Genomic DNA, 22,118 nt, shown 5'->3' on the forward strand with positions numbered 1-22,118 from the left:
GAGGCCCTGTGGTGAGAACTAACCTTTCTTCACTGTACAGACGTGTTTGATTTTTTTAAAATAGTCAAAGTTCACCTGTGAAAAGAAACCCAGTTATTTAGTTGCTTTTTGTAAGTTTAAGTTTTAGTTTCAATGATTCCCTTTTTAAAATCAAGAATACACTGTTGACGTGTTAACCAGTCTAAGGTCTGAGAAGCACATGAATATTTAGCCTGTTCTCATCAGCAAAAAAACGACCACTGTGCAAGCTGCCTGTGATGATGCATGTTAATGTTTATAGCTCGGCAGTATCCTCTCATGACCGCAGTAATCATTATGGCAGCAGAGGAGGATGTCAGATGACAGAGTATTAGGAGCCACAAAGTCTGCAAAAGGGGAAGGATGTGGTGGATGGATGGGTCAGCTAAACAAAGGAATCAATGGTATAACAGTCATATGTGTGTTTTTTAATCATTGGCAACCCATTCAGTCTTTTAGTTATGAGGATGTGTTGTGTATATACAATATCAGAAGCTGATTAAAACCCCAGTTACATGTTTAATTGACAGGACCAAGAAATGATTTTATCTAAGAAGTCTGATTTTCCTTAAGCCCTTCCTCGATGACCAATACCAGGTTTCTTGGATACCTGGTGTTTAAGATATCAAGCTACTGCTAAAAGCTGATTGTTTCCCTGTTATGTGCATGAAACCATACTGATGGGCGAGTGCCATTGCGTCATCAGAAAACAAATGAGTGATCTGGCCAAAACACCATGTGCTCCTTACTCAGTAATCATTTATCATCATCAATTAACTGTACAAGCGAAACGTCCAAATTAAGTCCAAATGACATGACAAGAAACAGAAATATCCCGGGTTATGCAAGTGTGGTTTAAATAATGGCAACTGTACCTCATAATTATTTTGTCAATAAAAAGAATATCACTCGTAAAATCAGTGTACATGCTACATTAAAGCTGTAGTTTGTAACTATTTTTTGATTATATTTGCTAAAATTGTTATTATGATCAGACAGCAGAATAAGATACAGGTCAGCTGTGTGTGAATCTATTGTGTGTGGCTCCATCCATTGGCTGTAATTTGATTCGCAAGAATCGACCGCTCCCAGCTAAATACAACAAATCTGTCTGAGAAGTGTCAATCACTCTTGTGCGCACGCTGCTGGCAGCCCCCCTCTCTCACACAGTGCGTACTCGGCAGTGCCCTTCCCCTGCACAGGTGCAGTGTCTGCTCTTACCTGGTCAGATACTTTCATGCCCAAATTATAAACAATGGTGGAGAACAGACAACACCAACAGAGCCGAATAATGCCCCACCATTGCCCACCTCAAAGAGAAAAAATATGAAGACCTGACGAAGAAAGTGGTAGGACCCCTGCTTGATAATGTTTCATTCTATGTTTTAACCACAAGGCTATGGTGGCGGCAGTTACAGTAATACTCACAATAGCGCATATGGCTGTACGATGTTGCAGTCCAGCTACGTAGCTTCTTGCTAAATCTAGCTTGTTAGCTTGTATGCTAACACCGCGCGGGGTGCGCAGTGACATTCCGACACCCTTCCATTGCGAAACCCCACCATTCTGAAACACACCCACTCCGACACACGCTGTTCCGACCCTCCCCTCAAAACACCGCTGTTCCGAAATTGATTTTCAAGTTTACATTACTTCCTACATCAAACACTGCCGTCCACACTCACACAACTCATTGCTTTTTATTGCTAATAGGCCTATGTCACTATCTTCATTTATTATGTATTAGGCCTATATTTTCGCTTGCAGCAAACACATTTAAACGTTTCTAACGTGTCTAATCTTTTTACACGCACTATCCGTGGTGCTGAAATCCCCACTTCCAGCCGGAATCGCACAACTCTGAAATAAACTGTGGCCCATGGGTGCGATCTGCCGGGGAATGACCCCTCTGGTCGTTCGTTTTAATATAGGCCTAACTTGTCTTTGTGGAAGGTTAACAATGTATGTGTGGATTGAGCAGTGCTGCTCAGTTTGTCTTTGAAAAAAAAAAAAGCAGAGGAGAAAACAATAGGCTGCCTATGTATTTTTGATTCAATAAACATTAAATGAAATTGATTGTGTATCCGTCTCTTATAGCCATAGAGGGGATTATCATGACCACGGACCTACACACGCAAACTGTGCGCACGCAAAGGCGCTGTAAGGCAAGGGCGCAAAGGCTGTTACATAATTACATTGAATGTAATAATGTCCGCAAACGTAATAAACCTCAAACACCTACTAATAATACTGACCGTGCGTGCAAAATCCAGCTGCTGACCCTCCGCTCCGCTGTCACACAACGGATCCCCCGTCCGCGCTCCCTCTCTCTCTTATAATTGTTTGCCCGAAAAATAATTTCCATGAAGAAAACATCGCCTGACATTTAAATTTAAATTCCCATTGACAATACAAATCTCAAGAAATCTGGATGTATTGCTCATTTGTAAACACAACACTTAACAGTCTATAGGCAAGAATCTAAAAGTTTATTAATGAAATTCATTTCAAATTCGCTTTAGAATGCCACAACAACAATATTGCTCCAAGCACCAAGAACCACGAAAAGAATACCTAGCACAGTAAATAATAATAATAATAATAATAATAATAATAATAATAATAATAACTTTGAACATAATCACAATTAAGTTATCAATCTGCGATGTAAACAAAATGCAAACATTACAGACTTCTAACCATTTTCTAAAAGTGTCTGTATTTTAATTGAGAATAGTTTTTATATAAATTACACAAAAGGAAAAGAAAATGTGATTTGTTTTACCTATTTCAGCCATAAGCGGTCATATTGACCGCACATCATTTCGCGGGATTTCATACATTGTCTCTCTTGTCTCTAACTTTGTTAGCGGTCTCCAGCTGTGCGACTGTAACACAACTTTATATGAAGAAGGACTAACACTAATAGCCTAATTGATTCGTATTTCTTCCACTTACAGAACTGTTTACGACTCGAAACAATGTTATTATATATGACGTTTCTGACCAAATGTCGCGGCTTCAGATGCATCAAATTCCCACATCCAGTTACGCAGGCAGCTGTCCAGGGTGCTGAACCAGGTGACAGACAAAGTAGGCTGCACTCTGCGTTCTGATGTTTGCTGGGCAGATCTGTCCCCCTTGCTTTCTCATCCACTCTGTTGTGGGAGATCTCCCACAGAGCAAAAGAAATACACATTTTTTCTCTCTCGGCTGAACTCTGGCCTGAGCCCACTTCACCCAGGCGCGAGCCTGCAGCCCCCGCTCCTGCTGACAACAGACCGGGGGAGAAAACAGACATTCCTTTGCTCAGAACCCATATCAGGCTGTGTCTGAATATGCACGAAGATCGGTATAACGCATTGGAGCAATTTTCATACAATTTCGGATATTTAGCATGATAAAGTAATTTCAATTCAAAATAGCCATTTGTCCAGCTGAAGCATAACGAGCGTTATGTCATTAATATGAAGTAGGCTTGTTTTGCGGTTAATCAGCCACATGATCCGTTTGAACCCACAAAGGAAAAAGGGATAAATGCGCAGCCTCCGTTTCCTTTCTGATTGAGTCCGTTCGGAGTGGGGGGGTTTCGGAATGGAGGGGTTTCCCCAATAGACTTTTCGGAATAGCGGGGTCTTTGAAAAAAAGGGAAACCCCGCCATTACGATGAATTGAAGTCTATGTTCGGAACAGCGGGGTTTCGGAAAGGCGGGGTGTAACCCTCTGTGCTAATGAAGACTGGTTAGCAAAAGTGTCTTTAAAGGGACCGGGCAGTTATATTAACGTTAGTTTGTGTTCAGGACACTCTGAAGTGGTTGAATTGGTTTGGAAAAATAACGTTACTCATGCCTCAGAGAAAAAATGTTGTGGTTTGTAATGATTAGCTGGTAACTTCGTCTACAACAATATGAGGAATATTGTTTGTTACTCGGGATATATACAGTGATTGGCATGAGGCACTCGTCATTGTAATTCAGTTGTATTGGTCAAAAATAGAACAATCAGGAACAATGCTGTTGTTATTTTGAATGTGTCGTCTTGGTTATCTGGTGTCCTCTGTTACTGTGGTTACAAGCCTGCACAGCAGGCTCCTCTGTGGGGAGGGGCTTTGAAGGCAGGGCTGCAGCAGCAGAGAGGAAGAAGGAGGGACCTGGGAGCTGTATCATTCAATGTTTCTGGCTAAGTCCACTTTTTTTTCAAAACTCCAGACTGCAGCTTCAATGTCAGAAATCATGACATGTGACCATGCTCATGTATGGATGTCAACATGATTAAACCGCTATCCTGTTTCAAATTAGTGCATTTTGTTTATGTACTTACAGTAACAGGATCGGTGATTTTGTCAGGTCAGGTATCCGAAGACATATTGAGTCATGTCTAGAGGGTGGGGTCTGAATCGTCCAACACCACTTCTTGATAGTTTTCACATTTGCCTCTGTTGGATCTCTCAGGTCACCTAAAGAAGGAAGAGGCACAGAAGAACAATTAGTGACAGGAAGTTATGGCCGATGGTTGTTTTTATCAGAATAACCTGCAAATTGCACAGATCTGTAAACAAAATCAGGAAAAGAAACATAGCATTTCTATGATGAATAATTTTGGATGTTCATGATTTTCTGCCCTTTTTTCAATTTGCCCTGTAATCTGCTAAGAAGTAGTTCACATGACAACAGCAGAATTTAAATATCAAACATTTAAACTGCGCTTTGGAGTGCAGCAGGGAGCCGAAAAAGAGTATTTCGGCTTTCAATTTGGTAATTATACCCTTCTGAGTTGTTTATGTCAGTCTGTAAATAGAAAAGGCTGGGAAAATCAGTTTAGGGAGAAATAAAAATGTAAGACGTGAGTGTCACAAGGAGACAGAGTCAATCCCATAATGTTTCCAGACACAGTGGCAAAGGAGCCCTCTGACAATCTGTTTCTATGTTAGTGAGTCGTGTCACAGGAGGGAATAGCTGGTGCCCAATAATACAGCATTCATATGTCTCATTAAAATTCTGCGACCATGTCAGAGCAAATGTCCTCCCAGAACCCACTGCTGCCTCTCACCCTAATGGGAAAAGATAAAAGCAGGGAGAGAGAGAGAGAGAGAGAGAGAGAGAGAGAGAGAGAGAGAGAAAGGTAGACACAACAAGGCTTAATACATTTATTTTGGTAAAACATTCTGTGTTCTGGCTTCAGGCTGCGCTGGCTGAGGCAAGTAAACAAAAGCAATTTTGAAGTCTCAATGCAATTAGTGGTCTCTTTACAGAACAATACATCTTTCTGCTTGAACAAGACTCCTCTTAATGTCTGCATCTGCCAAAGGTCTGTCTTTGCCAATTCAGACAGTTGGGGTAGAACACTAAATGACACAAAATCCAACTGGCTGAAAGAAAAGACACTGCAGACTGATGGCCATGAACAAGTGACACCAAATTAAATGGTGTCAGTGTGATACTGGATAATAAGCGCTGTGTCACAGCAGTCGAACATAAAAGAGCATTGCTTGATCCCTGAAAATGATTGTCCCTTGCACTTCCTGCATTTAAAATCTTGTGCGTACTGTCAGAGAGGTGCAGCTGATTGAATGGTGTGTTCACCAAAATTACAATAAAACAACTGATTTGTATTAGATATATACAGTACATGTTACTCTATTATTTAATTTAACAGGGACATGTTTGACGGCTTTCATTAGGACTCTTTCTTCTGTAACCAAATAATTTCATGAAAACTGTTGAAGAAGTGTGTGGTTCATCTAGAGCAGGCTGTTTAACTCAGTCACTGAAGTTGTCATCTGAAAATAAGAAGGGATATAGGCACAGCTTTCCAATGAGCTGACTTCTTGACAGCAGTTTTTTCAAGTGAGTGATTGATCGTTGACTGATATTTTTTTTATTGGTAGCCATGGAGACATCTCATCCAGAGCCTGATCGTCCTGCTGCTTTGAATTTCTTCAGCCAGACACTGGGATGGTTAATATCACAAAATGGTGCTGGGGATCGTCATGCAGCCTGTTGTGGACAATGTTGACTAGTAAAAGAAAATGAAATTCATCTCACATGTCTGAAAACATTGAGCAGGCCGTTTTGAATTTAACACAAGTGATCCACAATAACTGAGATGTTGGGTCTGGAAAGAAACCTTGCTGTATACATTTTTTAAATACTTTCTTACTATAAAAAAGGTCAAAACTGTAGACAGAGTGGCGGCAGGTGTCTTTTTATCCAAAAAAAAAAAAAAGAAAAAAAAAGACCAACAAAATAACAAAACAAAATTCATTTATATCTTTATCTGCTCTAACATAAACAAGATGCTGACTTTGATGGGTTATGTTTGCTTTAACATCAATCTTTTGGCTCAATGTAATGCATATTTAGGACCCCTTTTACAAGATTCTTGTTTTAAAACAATTCAGTTGGAAATTTTAACAAGTAAAATAAATACATTGTTTTTAAGAGGGAGATACTAGTATACTAGTTGTACAATGCCATTTTAGTCAACAAATGCAGTAGCAGTCACTTGGACAGGTTTAAATTTACAATGGCTGTAGTCTAAAAGTCCCTTTGTGTTAACCCAAAGTAGTATTTTAGAAATTATACTCAATGATAGGTTCTGTCTGAACGCCGACAACCAATGGTGTACCAACTTGGAAATGAGGCCTAACTACAGTCCTTTCAGGTAAGTCTTGCCACTCAGCAGCATTCTTGGCAATGCCTCCGGGCAGTTATGTCAGGCTAACAAGACCAGGCCTCTTTGTAAATGAATCTCAACTGTGTGCTTGCATCAGTGCAACAACACGACTGACTAATTTGTTTCCCAGTTCAGCTGTGATAAAGCAGACAATTGGCTTTGGGGGGGAAGAGGACAGGATATGTGTCATTCATCCGCCATCTCTGACCTGGTTGGTCTCCTTTCTTTGAATGTCTTTGACTTAACTTAACAATCAACTATCTTTCTCCAGAGGGCCAAAATTGCCCTCTGCACCTTCAAACCAGCTTGCCTGTTCTAAAGGACTCTTTATTGGCTCGAAAAAAAAACAAAAAAAAACAGACCACCATGAACACAAAGCCAAACCTTTCTGACTGAAAAAAAAAAAAAGGAATCTTAGATGTTGTCAGTGATTCAAAGGTCTGGAACAAAGCTAAGATACCTTAGGGGTAGGACAGATAAGAATATTAGTACAAATAGTCCCAAACAGAACTGTATTACTATTTTTCTCACATGTGTAAACTATATATTAGAATAACCTGAAAACAACAAAAAAAGACAATTTCCTCTCTTTGACAAACAATTTCAGTTGTTATTTCATGTGATTTTTGCTTCTGTCACACTGGCAAGCTGCAGAATATCCTTCCAAAATCCCATTGACAAGCTCTTTCTGCAATGTGGGGTGTTACTAAGCCCCAGAGATTTCCTGACTTCCTTGGATGTAGCGGTTAGCTGGTGCCAAGTACACCTCTGCTTTGATTCTGGCTGCACAATATGGTTAATGAGATTCCAGAGCCTGCAAGCAGCATTCTCTATTTCTCCATATACCCACCTACAGCAGCATGAGTGCCCACACTGCCTTGTGGTGAGCTTAACATTGTTCGAGTGTAAACATGCATGAAGCTATGAAAGTTCACCCAGGAATCACACAGTTACAATTTCATGCTGTATAATTGAAACGCTGCTGTTGCATGTAGCGTAGGTCATCAACAGCTGTCATTCCAGATTATGGTTGATGTAACAGAGTGAAACATGGCACACTGGAAAAGATGTTCTCCAACTATGTGTGGACACAGAGTTCCTTTATGACTCTTAAGCTTCTTGCAGTGATGCTCAGTATGTTTTTGAGACAGATATACAGCTTGAAATTATGGGCCTTAATGGTGATGAATTGGAACACGTATTGTCCACCTTACAGTTTTAATACACAACTTCATATGTTTACGCTTTTTTTAAATCTGTTTTGAAAGTGCTGCAGTGCATCTGCTCTGGCTGTCAGTGTCTTGACGTAAAATAAGCGGTGCATGCTCAGAAGTGTCAAATATCTTAAATGAGATGTGAGCAACCAATGCCTAAAGGGAAGTTAATTAAGCTGTGGGGTCTCTGAACACTTTATTCAGAAGAAGTTGCATCAAGGTAATCAATCAAGAATGCATCCTGTCATTTTGTACTCTTAAGGGGTCAATCAAAGCAAATAGGGGAGGCCAAGAAATCCTTTAAATGCAGAGTATTTAAGCTCTTTGCATCCCGTCTTGTCTGTCTTTGCATTTACCGTCAGGTAATTATGAGAAAGACAGCACAGTCAACATCATGTCTGTCACAACCTGAGTTGTATTAAGGATTCATCACAACAATACAGCAGCATTGGAACATCAGGAGTTGCTGAAACACTGTGAATAACACTCCACATGCGGATACAATACAGACTGTTAACCAAACACAGATGTGTAGACACACAAATCTCTAATACGTTCATTCAGTTGCCATATGAAACAAGACACAGAACGTCAGCTACATACAATATACACAGAGTGGTGTGTCCATGTTTTTTGGGCACAAAACATACTAACATTAATTTTCTGGAGGCTTACTCTAACCGTTACCATAACCATGACTTGCCTAATCCTAACCCTAACAGTAATCCAAAAAGTCTGTGCCATAAAATTGAATGATTTACTTTATGGGGATTTTCGTTTTGTCCACATAAGAAAGGCAAGTCCCCACAACATCAGTGTGTGACTTATGTCTCCACCATGTTGCCAAAACATGTTTATGAACATACAAACACTGCTGCTTCAGATGATACATTTAAGTGTTGTTTTTCATTTGATCTGAGCCACACTGAAAACACAGCTGATGCCAAACTAATTCCACAATTGGACCTCCACAAGAAGAGAGCTTCTTGCAAATATGTATCAGTGTATATCTTGGCTGAAAAGTAACACAAACCTGCCATGCAGAATTCTCAATCTTGGTTTGAGTCATTAAAAAACAGTTGCCTTTACACAGTAAAATGTCCGATCTTCATCACAATTCTTCGAAAAAATCTAATCTTTGGATCATTGACAAGATTGTTTATATTAATGCAGGTCAATAGAAAGACATTTCTAAAAATCCCACATATCGATATAAAATTTGGCCTCAGAAATCCTGAATCTTTCCGGCTAGCTTGTCATTAATTAAATATCTATACTTTCAACGTACTCCACTGATATAGCATTGTCACACACCTGAAATTGTGCTCAAATCACATAGCTGCTATCAAAATCCTGTTTAATTTGTTTGCTTTCGCATGACAAAACCACCACAGTCTGCATGCAGTGGACTAGTACCATCTTTTTAAGCGGCCCAGGTTCGGTTGTTTGATCAAAATCAAGTTTTGATTGGCAGCTTTCACACCAGTCCTAATGAACTGTATTAACCAGGCAAACAGATTTGGGTTAATTTTAACTGAACCAAACAGGTTAGGTGTGAAGGCATCCTTAAAGGAGAACTTCGGTCGATTTAAACATGCAGCTTCATTGCTCAAGCTACCCTTGACTTGCGAGTACCAAAGACGCGAACAAATTTGGTCCAGCCATTACAGAGCTCCGTGAACGGAGATGTAGCAATGAACGCTAACTGCATGGGGTCAGAACTTCACGCTGTGTTTTAAGCATCTTAACATGCTCCACATCTCACACCAGAAGTTATGCAACATCAGCAGACACCTTAGCGCACAGCACTGTAGCGTGTATGACTCAAAATGAATAAAAAAGTTGTTAAAATAGTGTGTTTGTGCAAGGAGCTACTTACCTGTTTGTTGACATCCGCGTCTTCCGGTAGCTAGACCAAACTAGCGTATCCACCGAGTGTGCACTTAACAGGCTTAACAGGCTATTGTAAGGCTCATGGCTCATGACAGGTTGTAACATGGACATGTACATTATGAACATACACACGAAAATGCTGGAATACGTTTCCGTCTCCGCCAGTGAGGGAGTAAGTGCACGCTCGACAGATTGACTAGTTTGGTCTAGCTACCGGAACACACGGATGTCAACAAACAGGTAAGTAGCTGCTTGCACAAACACACTATTTTAACTACTTTTTTATTCAGTTTGAGTCATACACGCTACAGTGCTGTGTGCTAAGGTGTCTGCTGATGTTGCATAACTTCTGGTGTGAGATGTGGAGCATGTTAAGATGCTTAAAACACAGCGTGAAGTTCTGACCCCATGCAGTTAGCGTTCAATGCTACATCTCCGTTCACGGAGCTCTGTAATGGCTGGACCAAATTTGTTCGCGTCTTCGGTACTCGCAAGTCAAGGGTAGCTTGAGCAATGAAGCTGCATGTTTAAATCGACCGAAGTTCTCCTTTAAGGAGTGAGAAAATTAGTTTCCACTGACTTTGTCTTGTCTTTCACAAGTCTCTGCAAAGCCTCTGCTCCTCCTTACACTTATTACCACGTGGATCTAGATCGTCAAAGAGCTGGTGTACTGTCCTTCCAAATCACATCTAATCTCCATCTGCAAACAGACCTGTCATAATAGAACGGTAGGTTGCTGAGTATATCGTGACATAATCTATCTGGAGGGATTTGTATATGACAACTGAGCTGCAAATGAGGTGTCTCAAAGACTGGAGGTCAGAGTGAATGCTACGCACGTCCCTCTGCCCTGCTGTTGCTAATGTTTTGATCCAAGCACTGGGCGGTTGGACCGGAGCTATCCTAGAATGCTAATGAATGATGGCTTCAAAGAAGCAGTGCTACCTAAAGTCACCTTACACTATTGGGCCTGATGTAAAAGACGACTTGATACAAATGGTACGGCCTGTGTAGACATCAAACAATTGGCCTCATGCTAGAACTATGTTCAAAACAAAAGCCATTCTCATAGCTCAGCGAGCTACTGTGAAAGCACATCCTGCACTAAGAACAGTGTGCTAACTAGCTCATCCCAGTGGTGCAAACATGAAATATATTCATTCGTTGACTGTTGGCTGAGTTTGCAAGGCAAATAATACAAAGACAAATATTTTTGAGCAAACTTTACCAAAGTTTCTGAACAAATACTGTGACACAGAGCTCAACTCCCTTTCCTTCCCACTGACTAAATCAGACCACAGCACAACACACCAGCACACAAGCTAACACATTGCCTCACCCACTTAAAACACTATTTTCCTAGTACCATTGCTCCAACATTACCACACTTTATGATTAGTTTCAGTATGATTTTGCTATTTGCTATACCTATGCTTTGAGACGGATTTTAAACGTTAAACACACTCTTCTAGCTTTTTGAACTAGCTCTGTATTGAACCTACTGTGTTTTTAACACCACTGTAGGCTTGGTGCAGGGGAGGTGAGCCTGACCTGTTGATGGCTCTATCTTTAGCTCTGCAGCATCTGTGACACAGCTTGTGGATTGCTTCAGTGGGCCTTTGCTACATAATTCATCTGTGTTTAAGCAAAATCAGCTTTAAAGGAATCAATGTATCCCTGGCTCAAACCACCTGCCATATAATCATTATCATGGCCCATTACAACCAGCCTCACTTCAAGGAGGTTCAGGGGTAGAGCAGTCTGTGTGGGGTACTGGGAGGCCAAATGGTCACAGTAATTTTGCCATTTAAAACTGTTATTACATTACAATAATTTACATTATTATTACATTGAGCAGCTATAGTATGTGATGAATGTCTATGAATGGGAAAATATATATATATTTTTTTTACCTGAGGATCTGCTGGGATAAGACCTGAGGATATGCATGTATAGCCTACTTATATTATTGTGCTCAAACAAAAAAAAGTAGTATGTAGTATTTTTTCTAAAATGATTTTTAAAGAAAAGTAATGCCATGACCATGTATACAAATCAGCCAGGAATAATGGGTTAAGGAAATAACACTGATTATCTCGTCACACTTAAACGTCACACACTCCCCGGTTGCAGCGGCCACAGTCAGCAGGGTAATGCACTATGCGACCACACCCCAAATACTGCTCCGGAGGGACTGGAGGGACCATATGAACGTGACAATGAGGTAAAGGTGATATTTCTTCATATGATCTGATCAAAAATCTATTGCCCTTCATGGATTGGACTTGTTCTAGCACAGCCCACTGACACTCAATGATGTTTGCGTGGCATCCACAGGAAAGCAAGGACCCAAGGTTTCCCGGAGATTATCAAATTTATTCACTTCACCTATTGGAGCTTTTAATGCTGTGATTGGTCATTGCATAATTCATTGAAAACTGCATTTTAAATAAGCGCTGGCTAGTGATGGGTACGAAAATCTTCAAACTTCACTTACAGATAATGCAGTGCTTATTATTTCTTTGGCTAAAAACATCTATTTATGTTTCTCATTTACACTTTGCAAGCCAGTATGAAAACTTTTATCCCTATTTCACTTCACCCATATCGCTTCCTCTCTAAACACGGACTAAACTCAGTTTGCACCTCTCATGGCAGGAGATAAAGACATTGTGAAGCGCTGTGAGACAGCGAGAGACCTACAGTTTGTCACAGCACACTGTTTAATACCCCGGCAGAGTGATGCATCTGAGAGATGAGTCGGTGTATTTATAGTCTCATTTGCATGCAAGATATATGATGAAGCCGCATACAGCAATTGACTGTGTAAGTTGAGCCCTCCAGTGCTAAACACGAGATAGAATATTTCAGCTCATGACAAGTACACAAAGAGGGAGTGCATTATTTATGCAAGGGTAATAAGACATTTTAAATTCCAAAACTCTTTGTTGTTGTAAAATCTGTTTTGGGAGAATATTGGGATGAGGCTTACATAAAGAGCCTTGGCCTGAAGCTTGTGTTTGTGTCCTGTCAGGTTGTAATGTACTCACTGATGTATGTAGGATGTAAATGGTAAGCTATCTGGATTACATCCAAAGCAAACTTCGAAAACAAGCTTAATGTGACATCATTTTATCTTGCATCGTACAGCCATGCAAAGCTGGAGTGCACTATCTTTCCTGTTTACACAAAGCGATGCAAAAGATCAACTGACTGTGGATTCATTTCACACCACATCTCCTCACTCCACCCAACAATGTGCTTAACATGTATTTAGCTATAACTTTTTTTTTCCTTTTCCCACCATTATTCCAGAAGTTAGATTCACCTCAGCAGAAGAACAATTCATATATGTAGGTGTTTCAGAGGCAATACTGCTCTCCTGTAGCGGAGGGTCAAAGGATGGCATTTTAAAAGGTCGGTCTGTAAAGTATGAATATATGGCAATTCCTCTTTTTCATACTGAAAACAGTCTTGTTTATTCTCCTTTATTCTGGCAAATAACCACTGGGTTAAACTGCACATTCAATTGTAATATTCTAGTCCATGAACAACCACATTATTTAGATTTTATTTAGATTTTAGTATTAGAGTTTCAAACTCGGTAAACATCTCTGAAGTATTAAGAGATATTTGATGAATCATGCATCTGATGCTGGAAGCTTAAAAAACATCACTTGCCCACAAACAGGGTTCAAACAATTTGTGGACTTTCTGAATGGCCTTCACACAGAAAGCCAATTAATTTGTCATCAAGACAGATTCTAATTAACATCAAGACATTTTTATTAACACGAAAGGCTTATTAACTCAAAGGCCAAATTATGTCCATTAATAAAAAGAAAAAACTGTGTATAATTAAGGTTAAGTCCTGTCACTATTATGGATTGAGTGTGAGTTGAGTCATGGATAAACCAGCTGCCAGTTTGTAGGAACGGTGCTAACTTGTAAGTCAAGCTGCTGACGCCGGTGGGCAGATCTCAGTTTCTAAGTGCTTCGGTGTGACAGCCAGCCACCCGTCCCTGCTTCCTGTCAGGGTTAATCACAGATGATGAGGGAAGTTGTCACATCTTGATGCTGACATTAGAAAGCACAGGAAACAGTCTCATTTAACAAAGTACCACACAGGTGAAAAGTATTTTCCTATCCTCATTTCTCAAACTGTTCCAACTTTTTTCCTTTGGTTTGTCTGTTTTTGAGTGTTATATTGTATTGTGTTATTCTTTGCAGAATTTTTTTAAGGGAGTCATTTCATATCAACTGGAATTCTTGTCTGTGCTGTCTTCTGGGGATTGAAGTTTCAGTCTTGCTGCAGTGATGTGGAGGTGCAATTAGGACGTGTTCAGTGCAACTTGACATGTTGAGCGTGGTTTGTTGAACTGTAACCACACTAAAGGGCAGACACATGGTTCACTCAAATAGCCAAATGCTAATGACAACACCTGGCCCAGCTGGCACAAATGCACGCCCAAGTGATCATAATCAACACATGCTCTTTCACACAGGTAGAGGTAACAAACATCAGTCCTCTCACTTTCCATACAGAATAGAATATACAATATATTTGTGGAAGAATGTTTACTACTGTTCCTACTGCACAAAAAAGAAGAGAAAATAACTAAACAAGGAGAAAAGAGGTAACAAACTGCTATAATTATGCCAACACATACACATGTTCACCCAGAACTTCAGAAGTGCTCAAACTGGGGCTAGCACTTGCAGTGCATTACCATTTCAAAATACAACAACGCAGGAAACAGATCTTACATAGCCAGCCTTTCTTCATCAGATAGCGTCCATTAAGTTGATTATAAAAGCTGCTTATTACAACCCATATTTACATTTCTTGTTAGGTGGCAACTCCTTGCAGCTGCAGTAATTATTACTGTTGCAAAGAAGGAAGTGAGAAAAAAGTAGTCCACATATGGAGGATATTAGGGAAAAATTATCAGGTTAAACAAGCACAGGATTTTCATTCAGGAGGCTGTTCTTCATGTCCAGTGTGAAACCAAAAGTCAACTGAGTTATTTTAACTAACTAATATAGTAAGGTCAAATAACTTGCATAGAGTAATAAAAGTTACTTACATAGCAAAGGTATGCAATAGAATTTACAAAAGTAATGCAGTTTCTTTTTTTTTCACCTTATCTAACCAAGTAGTTTTTATTTATCTTTTTTGCCTTCACCTCACTTTATTGCGAGTGTGTGAAAAAGGTCCGATACTTGTGTCCCTGGTACGCTGCAATGGGCATGTTGTTGGAAACTGTCATATATGTCATTTTGGAGCCATTTTTTCTTCATTGGCAATCAACCTATTCAGTAGTTGTGGTATGGGGATAGGTGTACTTTTGTGGATTATGTCTCCCTCTTTACAATGACCAAATCACATTTACATTCAGGGCATTTAGCAGACGCTTTTGTCCAAAGCGACTTACAGTAATTCATACATCCATACACTGATGGCGGTGGCTGCCATGCAAGGTGCCGACCAGCACATCAGGAGCAGTTTGGGGTTCAGTATCTTCCCCAAGGACATTTCGACATGTGGACCAGGGAAATCGAACCAGTGACCCTCTGATAACAAGACCCTGGCTCTACCCCTGAGCCACAGCCGCCCTACCTCAATGGATCTTTGGTTCTATTTCAATGTTAAATTAAGGAAATAAAGGTCTTCAGCTCCCTGCTTTATTCAGCATTGTTTTTAAGGTCAGTCTCCTTGGAATCAAATCAAGGCTATATTTCAACAATAGTAACCAATGAATATGTATTTTATGAAATCTAACTATTATTGAATAATGTAAAGTATATCACTAAATGTGTGGCATTGAAATACTTCTGAAAACACGAGTTTACATGGTTTAAATTCCTCTCTTTAACATTTTTTTAAGGTGATTTCATGTTTTGCAGTTTCAAAAACTCAAAAAGCAGGAGGTTTATACATTCAGAAATTCAGAAAATCCGGAAAATCCAGGGGAAACTCACACTGGACGGAGCAAATATTAGACAATTTAATTATCTGGCTGAATCTCTGTATAAAAAGAAGTATGTTTATTATCAGTTTTTAAAAACTGTCAAAATAGAACATTAATAGTTTCAATTTCAGTGGAATTTGAAATGTTACTAATTCAGTTCATAAAAGATTACAATATGTGCTTCCATAATTTATTACTTCTTGTAACACGCAGGGTGAATGGAGTTGGCCAGTGTAACTGCTTTTAGATGGACAGGTAACCTTTTCAAATCCCAGCCTTGCATTAGCGTAGGTGTAAATATATCTTAAAGCTAAAAACCCTAAAGCGGTGCCTATTGACAGACACAGATTGAAAACGGGTGCAGTGGTCTCAAAAGAGAAACGGATGTAATCGCAGGGAATATTTCTTGCTTTCTCTACTTCTCTACTGAAACACATTTGCAGAATCTTGAGCCAAACAGACTGCATACAGTACAGTAAGGTACAGGACTGAGGAGAAACAATTAAAGCTTTCAGGCTGTTAGCTATAATGGCAGTACCTCTGACTTTAGTACCTGGTAATTATGTCTTCTTTACTTGATTTGCTTTGATTGTTTTGGTTTTTGTGCCAGACACTGAACTGTATTCCAGGTTTTCAAGGGTACATATTTCACCAAGCACATGATACGTTCTAAAAGCTTCCCATATACCTGGAGACCTAGAGGTTACAGGAAAATTGTCATTGTATCTATTCCTATAAATTATACAGTTTTTATTGATTGCTTTGACCTGCTTAAACAAACTGGGATCCACTTGGTTTTCATCATCACTGTCTCAGCAGAGCACAAGACACCTCTTGCAAATGTGTTAACCCTTTCTCATTGGATTGACACATTTTCCCCACCCTTTTGCAGAACAGTTAACACGGATGTCATTCAAGCAGTCCAAACTCCATGGTTTTAGCTATGGTAACCAAACAGAAACCATCTGTTCCTAACTATTAGAAACTACCTACATCAGTATGAAATCACTAAAGCACCTGTTTGACACTCCTAAACACAAATCTTCAATGAGCAATCAGTCTGCAGGCCTTAAAAAGTGCAGCGGCTGTGCTGTTCTTTGCCAACATGGATTGAAGAGGTCTAAGGCAGATGAGAGTGAGAAATAGGTGCAGAGGAATGTCAAGGTTGGATGGCATGCAAGAAGATTTTTCCCTTGGTTCATTGCAAGAGAGGATAATGAATGTGATGTGGATGAGGCCATGTGGCCCCATCGTCAAGACAGAAGAACCTGAGTATCAATAGTGGCTATTTCTTATACTCTACAGTAATAGATTATACTTTACTGCAATATTTTATATCCTTAACTTCTTTTCTATGTTTTAAAACAGGTCAGTTGTTCAGGAAAATGCTTGCTGTGAAGCTGCAGAAATGTTTTGTGGACTATGAGACTACCAGCTTTCTTATTCTCTTATACTCTAATAGATTTTATTTTGGTTTCCATGTATTTTGTGTAATAATTACAGTATTTCAGTTTTTCAGCCACAGTTAAAAAAAAAAAGAATCAATGGAATCAAAAAATGCATCAAAGCATTTCTGATTCTGGATTCAATTCTTTGCAAGTAGGCAAATTTGACAACAAATGGCACTGGCATGAAAGCTACGTAGAGTAATAGGCCACAATGACAAGCAATGGTGCACCAATTCGCACTGAGTGCTGTATTTTGTATTTTGTTGTCCACTGTGTGATGGTTGATTGGAAGAGCTCATACACTTGTTTGCAAGTTGTGTTGTTTGAAGGCAAAATTAGCTTTTTTTGCGTATTTTAAATGTTTTGTCACGGTTAGAGCCTTTTGCAAACAAAATTAGTCATTTTGACCATGAGTGCCACTGTTTCGGCCTGTGTGTTAACTGTTTTGAAAATGTGGAGTTTGAGTTGACTGTTGCATCAAAGCAATCAAGAAAAACTGTAATACAGTGTATTTTGTATAATTACACAGTATGTGTTACCTGGGGTTCTTAATACTGTTATAATATTTTGCAGTTTTTAGAAAATGATCAATCTAAAGAAAGTTTTGCAGCAGTGAGGTATTCCTACACATACTACACATGCGATGCCAGACAGAAATGCTGGTATTTGGTGTCAAACGTGCTTTTCACAACCAACCATCCACCTGTCCCAGACTTGTCCTGCACCTGAGGATTCTGAAAATATCTCCAGTACAGCGACAAGTGTTGTTAGATGACATCTGGGTTTTTTTTTAACTATTGGTGGTCATATATTACTTTAAAAATCAGATGTTTAGCTCAATGACTTCAATGTAATGGCAATACATGTGAGCTACAAACGAAGATTAGACACCATTAGAAAGATTCAAAGGGTGCGTGCATGAGACATGATTCAGGAAGGCTGGTTGACTTATAAATTTATGAGTTTGAAGGCTTAGCAGATGCCAAAACACGGCACAGACAGATTTTTCAACTCTATTAAATTATTTGTCACCGGGATCACTAAGTAGAACTACATCTTTAATGTTACAAAGTAATCTACCGGGAAATTGCATGTGTTGCAAGCTAAGCCATCCATGTTTTTCCTTTCATTTTTGCTCAAACCCTCTATATCAGTCCAATGTCCCCACTCAAATGAATGAGGCGGGATGATTATGTTCATGCAGCACTAATGTATGTCTAAAGAGAGTTTAACAATGTCCCCAATGGCAAATCATCACTGAAAGTGATCCAAATGGCAAATTGAGTGTACATGTAATTAAGGCAATTTCTTCCGCTAGGGGTCTCTAAATCAACACAAATCAAAAGATGTTTGGTGTTGTAGTGTTTTGCAGAGAGCTAGACTCTCTGGAAGAATAAACACCACACAGTCCCAGTTGGATTCCGCTCTTCCTGATTCGAGAAGAACTTTTGGAATAGTGAAGTGAATTTATCTTGACTCCTGTTTATCAACCTGACTGCAGCAGCCATCCACAAAGGTGACCTGCAGTGTCAGGTTTGACTGGAGAAGGAGAGGAAATGCACTTGCTGAACTTAATGTTACAGAGAGGACAGGGGAATAGAAGAAAGAGAAGTCTCTGGCAAGTCCTGAGCTTAGTGATTGTATGACACACAGGAATGTGTGTTTTATTTATTCATTTGTATATTTTCGGAGAAAGACTTTTATGATGGGTGCTGTATCCCCGTTTTGCCACAGCTAGCTGGTGTCCGGCTCTCGTCTTCATAATGACAGAAGCAAGATAAGGAAACACATCATCTGTTGCTTGTCTCATCCTTTCTCTGTTCTTTACAGGACAACATTACATCTGCCCTCAGGCCTCAAACCAGGGGCCTGATACAACTGTCCAGAATGCAAACACACAGACACACTCACACACACAAAGACTGTAACCTCGTGGTTAATGTACAATAAAACTGGCTGTGAATAGACACTCCTGCAAGTAACACAAAGAAACAAAATGATCGTGTGGTCAAAATTCAGTTTTCTGGTTGTAAACACCAGTAAACAGACCACTATTGCAGATGGAAAGCTATCTGACATGACTCAGGCAGAAATTTCAGGAACAAGGTGTTTTTTGGGCTTTATTCATATGACATTTTGTTGCAGTCTGTGTCTTCTTTCCTCCCTATCAAGTTAAAGTGACAGGCAACCAAATGAAATAATAACCTGTGGGTTTCTCTGGTTTGAACATCTTTGGAAACATTTGGATTAATGCAGGTACAAAACTCAATGTATATATATATAAATAAATATATATATGTGTGTGTGCGTGTGTGTGTGTGTACATATATATGTGTGTGTATTTATATATATATATATATATATATATATATATATATGTATATATATGTGTATGTGTATATATATATACACATACGGTATATACATACTACATTTATTAACTACACACAATGTTGACATTAACTGTTACACAAATGTGCAAATCACCTGACAAATGTTTAAAATAAATACATGTATATGAAATGTGCCTAACAAATCGAGAGTCTTGCTAATAAAAAAGCCTCAAATTATTCATATCAAATGTTTTATTAGTTCATTTATAGGCTGTGTTTCAAATTATATAGCAAAGTTAATTTAAATGAATTCATGATCAGTGTTTTCAACAAACTGACCTTCAGCTTCCTAAAAACATATCAGATATCCATGCACTCACAATACTGTCAGTCAGTGGAAAGTGACTGCTTGTATGTTATTCGATGAAACACTGGTGTTGGTCAGTAACATGCGGCATTCTGTTTTGCAGACTGCTGCAAACCAGCTGCTGGTGAAAATAACAGAAGTGCAAAAATACCAGAAAGACCCCAGAGACACATGAATGAAGAAACAGGGCTGGTTTGATGCTCACTCCACGTATGAGCTCCTCTGATGTGGCAAGTGAGAAGTTGCTCCACATTTGGTGATGTGGGACTGTTGTTGTCTGGCAGTAAAATATATCCCATCCGTTAATTAGATGGAGAGAAGCATATTCATCTATCAATAGCTGCTTTGATCAATAAAACATAAAAAGCTTTGTCAGCGGTTGCTCAGTCACATTCTAAAAAAAATAGTAGTGGGTTGCTTGTTTTTTCTTTTGTGTTTGATTACGGGAAAAAAAATAACTCCAGTTAATTTTCGCCACATTTATGAGTAATTCTGTGCAGATCACTGTAATTATTTTTTCTAATTAAGTCTAAAGAATGGCTAAGTGCCTTGTTTTTGTCATTAACTTGTATAAATCACTGGATATTTTTTTTAACACTGTGGCCTCTTAAAGATGGTTTTATCTACTGTTGTAATTAGTTGTTTTTTTTTATATTTGCCACAAATGACACAGTGATATACCACAATATTGTCAGTATTTCAGCAACTGCTGTCTTTACACGCCATTCCTCAGTTTTTATGTGAATGTAATGCAAAATGTCAGTGTTCAGTCTTTATGTCTCCAGCACATTATGCAGTCCAGTCGGCAGGATGAAATGCTGCCTGTTAACGTTTCTGCAAAGAGTAGAGTGTCATAGCTAAAATGTTAAGGCCACTGACCTAGCTGCTGTATTTGATTGGTTCATGTTTGTACTGTATTTACATTTATACAATATGTGTCATATCATGTGCACAGTATATGTTTATGACCTGTCCTTCATATGAGATGGAGGGTGGTGGTGGTGAAGTTACAGGTTAGAATGCTGCCAAGCCAGTGACCACTGTTCAAGACAATGTTTTAACATTTGTAAATGTGAAAAAAAAAACACTGGATATTTTTAAGGAGACCCCGGGACAGTTTCCATCCATATTTATGGTGACTAAAACAGGTATTTTAAGGTAAAACATTCTTTCCTAACCCTAACCTAATATCAGGCAAACACACAGAGTTGTCACAAGATAAAATAGTAAATTGAACACAAAGAAACGTGCTGTTTCCTGTTAGCCCTTTTATCACATTTCACAACCTCAGATTGCTGACAGTGACACTAAATGGTGACCTGTTGTGTTGAGCAGTCTTTATAGAATAATCTGTTGCTATAACACATTTTTCTGTGCATCATCAAATGCAAGCAGGGATTTCAGTGTAATACTGTATCAGTCTGAAAGTCATTTTATGATAACATAATCTCTACATAAAGTGCAATTAACCCAAGTGGGAGTCTGTGAGGGAAATTAAGGGAAAACAAAATGTTATTCTCATTACAGCAGTTAGCAATATGCAGACTCCCATGAAGCTGTTTTGCTGAAGATTTCTCCCAAGACAGCACACAATGTCAGTGTACACTGCTACTTTAGACTGATTGCACTTGTCTTTGCTGCATCCACAAAGAGCTACATTCAGACAGATTCATTTACAGTTTTTCTCGATTGTTTACACACATTTTCTGAAAGCATGCCTCATGCTCTCACAACTCTACACACAAATCAAAAATCACACACACACAATGGGCAAAACCCCTCAATTCTCCTGCAAAATTAAACTTTACATTCAAAACAATGTTATTTCTTCTCAAAATGGTATTTTGTTTTCAAATGACACACACAAACCATCATATGAATAGACATTTATAAGAACCAGTTGAACACTGATGTGCTCAGTGTAAAACACTATGATGAATGGAAAACACTTCTTCTTCATTCATCATAATGACTTAGGCCTTTTTTGTTCAGTTACACTTACTACAGTCAGTACATACATAAGTGTGATGTAAAATATTTGAGAATATTGTTTTTATACTCACAAATACACCGTAACAGATATATTTTATTTTTCCCACAAAAACAATGTACACAGTGTATATTCCAACCAACACAAAGTGCATATACAACAATATACGGTCTACCTACAAAACAACAGAAGAATTTACTGTACACAG

The 22,118-nt window shown here is 39.0% G+C and overlaps 1 protein-coding gene across 5 annotated transcripts in view; it reads right to left on the bottom strand.

Annotated features, from left to right (window-relative positions):
* LOC115566233 (leucine-rich repeat and fibronectin type-III domain-containing protein 2) overlaps window positions 1–22,118 on the bottom strand; it is a 165,272-nt gene that overhangs the window by 67,802 nt on the left and 75,352 nt on the right. For all 5 annotated transcript variants that reach the window (XM_030392013.1, XM_030392009.1, XM_030392011.1 and 2 more), the window contains one exon: window positions 4,339–4,474. The gene's annotated coding sequence lies outside the window, so the exon portion shown is untranslated. The remainder of the gene's footprint in view (window positions 1–4,338; window positions 4,475–22,118) is intronic.

This window comes from Sparus aurata, chromosome 16, assembly GCF_900880675.1.
Source record: "Sparus aurata chromosome 16, fSpaAur1.1, whole genome shotgun sequence".
Classification (NCBI taxonomy): domain Eukaryota; kingdom Metazoa; phylum Chordata; class Actinopteri; order Spariformes; family Sparidae; genus Sparus; species Sparus aurata.